Raw genomic sequence first — 9462 nt, forward strand, 5'->3', positions numbered from 1 at the left:
ACGATGGTACCATGATCTGTGTTAAAAACTTAAGGTATAACAACATGTAGGAAGCAGAGAGCTTGTAGGTTTGACTGGATGATAAGTAAGATCTTGCCACCCGTCAATGCATTTTTGTACTGCTTGTTCCACATTGTCTCGTCTTGAGCAAATTAAGTCTGTTTATATCTGGACATATTTGTTTGATGTTGTGTAGTTTACTCCATCAATTTTCGGTGGTTAAAATTCTTCATAAGTGCATTGTCATTGTTTTTACATCTTGGAGTTTTGTCAGGAAATATACATGCTCACTAGGGGGACATAAACAGTGTAACATAGGTTTGTATAATATTTCGTTTAATAGGACTGATATTTATTATCGTATAATTAATTTTTGTCCACAGATTTTTTTTTGCTTCTGGATTTTTGGCAGTGTTTTAGAACTATTGACAGACTGCCACCTATCCTACTGAATCTGCAGCAATGAAAGAATTTATTCATGGAACCTGTGTGTGTTTCAATAATTGTACAGACATCAAAAGCTCCAAGGCAAAAGAAAAATTCTTTATTACTCATTTGTTTGCAAAGACTTCTGGCATTTTTGAGACACCTATTTTTTTCTTTACTCTTCTGAATTTCTTATTTTTTGGTTTATTTGATTTTGGAAATGGAAGAGGTTAGACATTTTCCTATTTAGTACTTGTACTCTCAAGAGCAGAGATGTGACCCTCTCTAGATACAAAGTAATCTGGCTGGGGCACATCTGTCTAGGCTGACAGGTGCTGAATCCCAGAACTGTAGCTAGTTTATTTAGCACCTAGTAAATTTAACTGATCTGGCGTCCCTCTCAGATGTAAATTAAAGATGAAAAAAGGCGTTCTTTCTCTCTGGGTTGATTACAAAAAAAAGTCCTTTCTTTGAATTGTTATAGTTACAATACCTCATGCAAAGTGCTTCAGTGTGTCAGGTATGATCTCAAATACATACTGGTGTAACAATACCACTGTTTGGCAACAGCTAATCTCACCCCTAACACCTTGCATCTACGGCAGATGACCCTTCAACCCACCCTTTCCATACCTCTGGTCATTCCCCTGTCTCAGATACAGAGCCATTTATCACTGATTGAATACTAAATATATTTTCTTAATAAGAAATTATATCAAGACTTTGCTATGCTGATGTATTCTTACAATGCCGTGCTATAATGCTCAGTAATTTCACCATATCATATTTCATATCTGTGGTAGAGGATGTTCTTTAATTGTTCACTCCAGTCTGAAAAAGATCATGTCATAATTACTTTAAATTCTTTTTAATATAGTTGAAATGATGCTGTCAAAAACTCCATTTAAAGTTCAATGAGCTATGTATTTGTTTTGAAATATAATCACTAGTTAGCAAAATGTTTTTGAGGTTGTGAGATCTCTATGTTTCTGCCTCATAGGTTTTTGTGTCTAGTTTGGTTCAGTTTTAACTCCATAAATGTTGCTATTATGGATTATCCCTGCTATCATGTTATAGCAATTGTATGATTGACTCACTGTGATCAGAGGGATGTCTGTGTAATAAGTTACACACATGATAATCTGGCTTTGCTGAGCTCATGGTTTAGTGAGATACAAGGGTTTTTTAGAGATATTTTTGGAACCACTGCATATATTGTGGTGGGCTTGTAAATACTCCCGTTGTTTTAATTTCTCCAAGTCTTCTGGGTTTCTAATACCATGACAGGAATGGACCCCATTCCTAAGTCAAAGTATGATTAAAGTTCATGAAATTAGTATTGTTTCACTCTTTGATGTTAGCCAAAAGTGCTCTTTGCAGCACCCGCAATGTGCCCAGTAATGACTCCTGCAATTCGTACGGTGTTACATGAATTGGTAACATATCTAAATACGATTGTAAATTATTTTTTATAAGACCAGTTGTTCCTACTACTATTGGAACTGTCTGGGTATGTTTCTTTCACATGGCTCTCATTTCTACCTGCAGATCAAAGTATTTTATGACTTTGTGTGTCTCTGTATGCAAGACACTGTAGTCACTAGGTGTGATGATTTCAATGATCAATGCTTCTTTTCTCTTCTTTTCTTGGACCACTATATCTGATTTTCTAGCCTCTATCTTTTAGACTGTTGGTATTGTGTGATCCCATGTGATGTAAACTTCATCATTTTCTATGATTCTCTGTGGCTCATGTTTCCAGTGCTTTTCAGCCACTTTGATACAATAATGTTTGCACAGTCTCCAGTGTAACAATCTCGCCACATTATTATGTCTTTCAGTATACAGTCCCTCTGCCATAAGAGAGTTGCAACCAGCAATAAGGTATGTGACTGTTTCCAATTTGGTTCCACAAAACCTACATATATCTGTTTCTCCCACATGTTCAATAGACTTAGCAAATCAATGTGTACGTAGCCCACTATCTTGGGCTGCCAATATTAACCTTTCATTTCTTGATGTAAATTCACCTCTCCTTAACCATTCCTGCGTTCGTTCTTGATCAACATGAGGCTCTTCCAGAAGTTTTCTATACTTGCAACTATATTTATGTTTTTTCCACATTTCTTGCCTTCTCATCTGATCCTTCACCTTATATTCTTTTTTTTTTGTTTTTTAGCACATTCAGTTGCTGCCTGATTTTTATCCACTTCTGGTTTGATTTCCTTTCCTGCTTGACATTGATATGCTTCTGCTAAATTAAGCAGAGACGTCATCTTAGAATTATTCTCTTCATGTTTCAAAACTTTCACCACATTTGGATCTTGTGAGGTCAGTAGATATGTGTGGAGTCCCATGATTGCAGATCTATACATGTAATCAATTTCAAGGAGGCTCATCCTGCAGTGTGGGGCTGCTACTGAGAGTTCAATTTAATATTCTGTATTTGCCTATACTTTTCATGAATAGTTAAGGTTTTGTTGGTTTAATTTCTCCAAATGCTTAGGTTTTTAAATAACTTGATATAATCTACCGAGAATTGTCTCTTTTTGGAGTTAATAAGAGGTTACTTTTACTGTTCCCATATCTAAGTATGTTTGAAGATTCTTTAATTAGCCCAGTTGTTCCTACTACAACTACAACTAGCTGTGCATCCTTATTCCACATTCCTCTACTTTCTGCTTGTAAGTTCTGATTTTTTCAAAATTATGCCTTTCAGTTCATATGACATTGCAGTCACTGGGTGCAGCAATTTCAATAATCAATGCTATTCCTGCCTTTTTCTCTTGAACTTCAATATCCAGTCCGTTTGCTTCTACCATCTTAGCTGCTGGTATGGGGTGATCCCATGTAATCATTGTGTCATCATCTTCAACAGTCCTTTGCAGTTCATGTTGCCAATGACTCCCAGCCGCCTCTCCAGTATGGCATCCTTGCCATGCTGCTATACCTTTCAGTATGCAAACCTTCAGCGATGAGTGTTTCACATCCTGCAACAAGATGTGTACCTGTTTCTAGTGCTGTATCACAAAACCTACATTTGTCTATATTTCCTACCTTTTGTATGGATTTCTGAACCATCAAGTATGTAATCCATTATCTTGGTCTGCCAGTATTAACCTTTCATCTTTTGATTTAAATTCACCTCACCATTGTCAAACGTATGTCAGCTCTCGGTGAACATGTGGTTGTTCCAGGAGATCTCTATATGTTTTGTTATAACTGTGGTCTTTCCGTTTATCTTTTCTGTTTTTTGATCCCATTCTATGTATTCTCTCTTTTTGTACTTTCTGTTGCCATCTGATTTTTCTCCACATTTGGCTGGATTTCCATATCTAGTTGTTTCATAAAAGCTTCTGCCAATCTACACAAAGAGGATATCATAGAATTATTTTATTCATGTTTTACAACTTTCAATATGCTTGGAACTGATTATGTCAATAAATATATATACAATCCCACAATCACTGACCTATATGTATAGTTGATTTCTAGGAGGACCATGTCTCCTTCAGACTGAGGGATATATAATTTTGTCAAACAGTAATTCTTACATATCATTTGATGGACATGAAGGAATTTTCTAGTTTTCCTATCAACTTAATCCAGCTTTTTTTGAGGAAAATCAATCACCACAAAAAGTTAAAACAAGACATGCAAGTTGATTTATAGCTTGAACTTTATTCTCAGATGTCAAAGCATTTTTTTTACTCAGATATATTTTTATTATTTTTTTTGAAGTCAAAGATCATACAAACTATGTATAAACAAAGTACACTCTATGCAATGTCCATAACAATGCATACATGTAAAGGGAAATCATTCAATATTTCTCTAATAAAGATTTCAATTTCTCCCAAGAAATTTGCTTATGTGTCGACTTTTTGTTCTTAGTTTTATAGCGGAAATTTCTCTATCACAAACAAGTTTGGCTAAATAAACAAATTCACTGCTAAATGTGAGAGCGTGTTCTGATTTTAAATTTTTTGTAACCACTTTTCTTGCTATCGCTAGTATTGACCATAATATACGTATTTGATTTCTGGGTATAATTTCTGGAACAGGCACATTAAGCGATATGAGAGAGTCAGACATTGTACAATTGTCATTCCACGTAGCTTAATAAAAGTATTTAAGATCATTCCAAAAAGCAGATAACATGATGTCAAAGCATGCACTGTGGTGGCAGGACAGGTAGCTTTCATCCTTCTAAGTTGGGAACTGTTGATTGAGAGCCCAGTGTCCAAGGGTATTAGTTCTGGTTTAGGCACTTGGGCTTCAGGCCAGTTATTTTACATTAAGAAGATTCGTGGTCTGCACTCTTGTGGGAGAAGAGGCTGGACTCTGCCCTTCTGAGCTGGGAATTTCTGGTTAAAGGTTTATAGTGCCTGAATATTTGAACTGTATCTTACTGAAATTAGTACACCTTGTTTGCTCTAGCATAGACTAGATCCAGGCCTGCTGAATCTAGCTTTGTTTATATGCTTGTTGTTTGTTTGCTTGTTATTTCCCTGGAAGCTAATTCCACCTAATACGCGGCTTCTCAGCACTTCTGTGGATCACTAGTGATATCTGCATTGCTTACTGTACTAGTTCCTTGTTTCACTTGAAAGAAATTTACTGTTTGTCGTTTTTGCATTTAGTTACTTGTAACACATTGCACTCAAGTTACCTGGCACTTGCTCACTAAAGCAATTATATAAGGCAGCACTAAAAATTAAAAGCACTACACCCTCACTCCCCACTGGCCCTTGTTTTCAATTATTAAGGAATTCCCAATATTATTCTAGCATGTACAAAGGTCAGTTGTCAATCTCCTCTCCAGTCCAGCTGGTGAATCTGGGAATCTTGAGGCAATGTTATAACTGCCTCATGTACACAGACAACCCTCTCCTCCTCCCACATAACACAAATACTTGTGAGAGATGCAGCTATTTAGCCAAACTGGAGGCTGAGCTCTCTCAACTCAGGACTGGCAAGACCAGACAGGAGGAGAAGGCAACTACACACACCACAAAACCAGCCTCACATAATGCTACCACACCACTGAATCAAACACATAAACACACAAAGACATACTCGGAGGCTCTGAGTAAAAATTAACCTAAACAGCAGAGGCCTCCAAAGCAGACACCCAAACAAATGCTACCTCAAGACACCCCACAAGCAACACATAAACCACAAAAGCAATGTGCAAAGCAGTCACAGCCCTTAAGGCCAAATACAACACCAAACATACTTGTCATAGGTGACTCCATAGTCAGACACACTGACATCCCACTCACCAGGCTGAACAAGGAGAGGGTCACAGTAAGCTGCCTATCGGGTGCTAGAATCCGCCACATAACACAAGCACTCTGGTCACTCCACGGCAAGTACAAATATGACACAGTCATTGTCCATGCTGGTGTGAACGACCTGAGACGTACCTCCCTGGACTATATGAAAAGAGACATAGAGGAGCTCTCTGATTATGTCGCCCAGGCAGGTATGACCCTGACCCTGAGCAGTATCCTTCCTTCACCAAGAATGATGCCACAATATAGAGACAAGATGATCAGCTTTAACAATTGGCTTAATGTCTGGTGTCATTCAAAGGGGATCCAGTGTCTGTCTGCCTGGGATGACATGCTTGACAAGCCACGCTGCTTTACAAGGGACGGCTTGCACCTGTCACCCCTGGGATTCCGGATATTGGCTAAGGCTCTTGCCACCCCCATAGTGCCTTTTTTAGGCAAGGCTCAAATTCTAAACCTTCCACCCTAGAAAACAAAAATGGGAAGAAACTGAGGGTAATGCTGCTCAATGCCAGAAGTCTAAATCTCAAAATGCAGGCACTCAAAGCCCTTCTCAGTATGGAGAACATCGATGACTATGCTGTAACTGAAACCTGGTTCAAGGCTCCTGAGAGCACCCCGGCACTATTAGGTTTTACCTCATATCATGCGTTCTGGCCCCAAAACCCGGACCACACCACAAAAGGAGGGGGTGTATCCATATTCATAAAGGATACCCACACCTCCAGGTTGGTGGCAATGCACGAAGCTTCGGAAACCATCCAGGTGCAACTAACCATAGGCAAAACTGCTCTACAAATTGTAGCATGCTACAGGCCACCCTCTCAAACTCAGGAACCCCACACAGCCTTCCTGGGAACATTACTCAAGCCCTAACTTTCTAGCCCAACGGTTCCTGGAGTTCATAAATTCAAATGCCATGGAACAGCTAGTCACTGTTCCCACGAGAGGAGAAAATATACTAGATCTCATTATCACAAACATGGGGACAAAAATGCTCCACACCAGAAGTATATCCCTCATTGGTGAGATCTGATCATAAACTAATCTCACTGGAAATCCACATCCCGCCCCCACCCCAAACAAAAAAGACCACAGTGAAGAACATCTCTAAAGCAAACTTCACACTACTCAAGACTGGTGTGGTATCCTTCAAGGCCCCTGAGCCAGTGGAAACCACAACCCAAGCTGTGGAAGCCTTTACAAATGCCTTCTATGAACACCTCCAGGACTGCATGGATCAGGCAATCCCAAATAAAACCAAGACTCTTTCCACAAAGGGCAAACATCCAGTCTGGTGGACCCCAGCCATTAACAAACTTTACAATAAGAGGAGAAAGCTATTACATGATAGAACAAAATCCATAAAAGGGAAGTCACCCTGATCATTATTAGTAAAAAATACGAGCACTCATAAAATCAACTAAGGCCAATTTTGAGAGAAAAATTGCCATGGATTCAAAGGACAATCATAAGGCCTTTTCAGCTATGTTAGGAACCTGGGTGGAAACTCCCAGATATGCTCAGAATTAGTCCAAAATGATACAAAAATCACTGAACCCACAGACATTGCCAACATACTGGCAGACAGGTTCAGTGCAAACCTCACCCCCCTCTCCCCCCCTAAAGGAGAGATAACTATCCCAGTGGAGTGTAGCCTCCCAGACATCTCAAATGCACAGGTGAAAGCTGCCCTCTCTAAAGCTAAAAACACAGCATCAATGGGACCGGATGGTGTCCCCGGCTGTGTGCTACATGAGCTAAATGAGGAATTAAACCCGCACATAAGGCAGCTGTTTAATCTCAGCCTTACCACAGGATACATGCCCAAGGAGTGGCATACGGCAACTGTGGTCCCACTCCACAAAGGCGGTGCCTCTACGGACCCTGGTAATTACCGCCCCATAAGCTTAACAAGTCTAGTCTGCAAAGCTATGGAGAGGATCATAATGGAGCTCATAAACAAAGATATAGGGGACTTACAGACATTGGACCCGACCCAGTTTGGCTTTGTCAAGGGCAGATCATGCCTTTTGAACTTGGTCAACTTCTTCGAAACAGTCACCAAGGCCATTGATGAGGGAAAGGCAGTCCATACAGCCTACCTTGACCTTGCAAAGGCCTTCGACACAATACCCCACTCGGGTATTGTAGAAAAACTTACCAGCTTAAATGTAAACCCATATGTCACAAGATGGGTTGCAAACTGGCTTAAGGACAGAACCCACAGGGTAAGAGTTGCTGGCGCTATGTCAGACTCCAAGCCGGTCACAAGTGGTGTCCCACAGGGCTCGGTCCTTGGCCCCCTATTGTTCGGCATCTACTTCTCAGAAGTACAGGCCAACATGGGAGGACTTTGGCTGACAAAGTTTGCAGGCGACTGCAAACTGGGCCATAGTGGAAAGTGCATCGGACACGGATATCCTTCAGAAGGGACTCACGGAAACAGATAGCTGGTGCCAGAGCCATGGCCTGAAGTTAAACGCCAAAAAATGTATAGTCATACCCTTCGGGAAAAACAAGGTAACCCCAAGCTACCATATAGGTGGCAATCCACTAAGCACAGAAGAGGTTATCAGGGACCTGGGGACCCAGGTTGACAGTGGCCTTTCTTTTGACACTCACATTGCTAAAGTGGTTAGAAAGACCTTCTACATTGCCCACCTGATAATGAAGGGATTCACATCCAGATCTAGTGAGGTCATTGTTCCCCTGTACTCTTCACTTATCAGACCAATGATCGAGTACAATGCCCCATTCGGGATGTATCTCACCCGACATCTGCAGCAATTGGAGAGACCCCAAAAGTTCCTCACCAAAAGGATAAAGGGACTCCAAAATCTGTCATATGCTGCCAGATTGAAGAAACTCCAGCTCTATTCAGTTGCATACCATCTGCTCAGAGGTGACATGTGCCTGACATACAAGGCCATGTCCAACCCAGATTAATGGACATGCTCCACCTCAAAAAATCCAAATCCACCAAAACCACTAGAGCAAGCGACTTAAACCTTAGCATGGATATAAATAGGACGTGCTGGAGGGATAGATTTATCACTCAGAGACTCCCTATGCTGTGGAATAAAATCCCGGTCCATGTGAGGCAGAGCACCTCGCTGGCTCTGTTCAAGAGAAATCTTGACCTGTGGATGGGAGATCGTAGGTTTATCCCGGGAATCATCTCTGTGTCACTGCTGGACAGAGGCACAACAAACTAATGGGCACAGTATTTTTTCATATAAGGGGTGGCGTAAGCCACAAAAATTTGGGCTAGGCTTATAAATGCCTTAGGGCAGATAGCCTAGTATAAACCTATGAACCTATGAACCTATTAGTTTTAGTCTTATAAGATATTCCTTACTGAGATTTGTTCTCATTTTTTTCATTCTGTATTGCTGACCCTTCATCTATTCCAAGATATTTGCACACCCCTCGTTGCAAGTCTTTCATAACACATTCCTCTCCAAGTTTTATATTTTCTCAATTCTTCAGTTTTCCTCATTCAGATTTTGCTTTTGCACATTTGTTGAGACAAGCTGACATTCCTATGTCATCTGAGAAGATGTTATCAACTTATAGGTGGTGTTCCAGATGTTTATCTGATGAACTATATAATTTTAGATTATCCATAAATGGTAGATGAGATATCCTTTGACTTGATTTTCTTTGAGTCAGACTGAATCCGTTTCCTAAGCTGTTGAGTAAATAGCTTAACAGACTGAGAACAAGGCAAAACAGT

This window comes from Protopterus annectens, chromosome 10.part0, assembly GCF_019279795.1.
Source record: "Protopterus annectens isolate FY-2018-M chromosome 10.part0, PAN1.0, whole genome shotgun sequence".
In the NCBI taxonomy this organism is placed as follows: Eukaryota; Metazoa; Chordata; order Ceratodontiformes; family Protopteridae; genus Protopterus; species Protopterus annectens.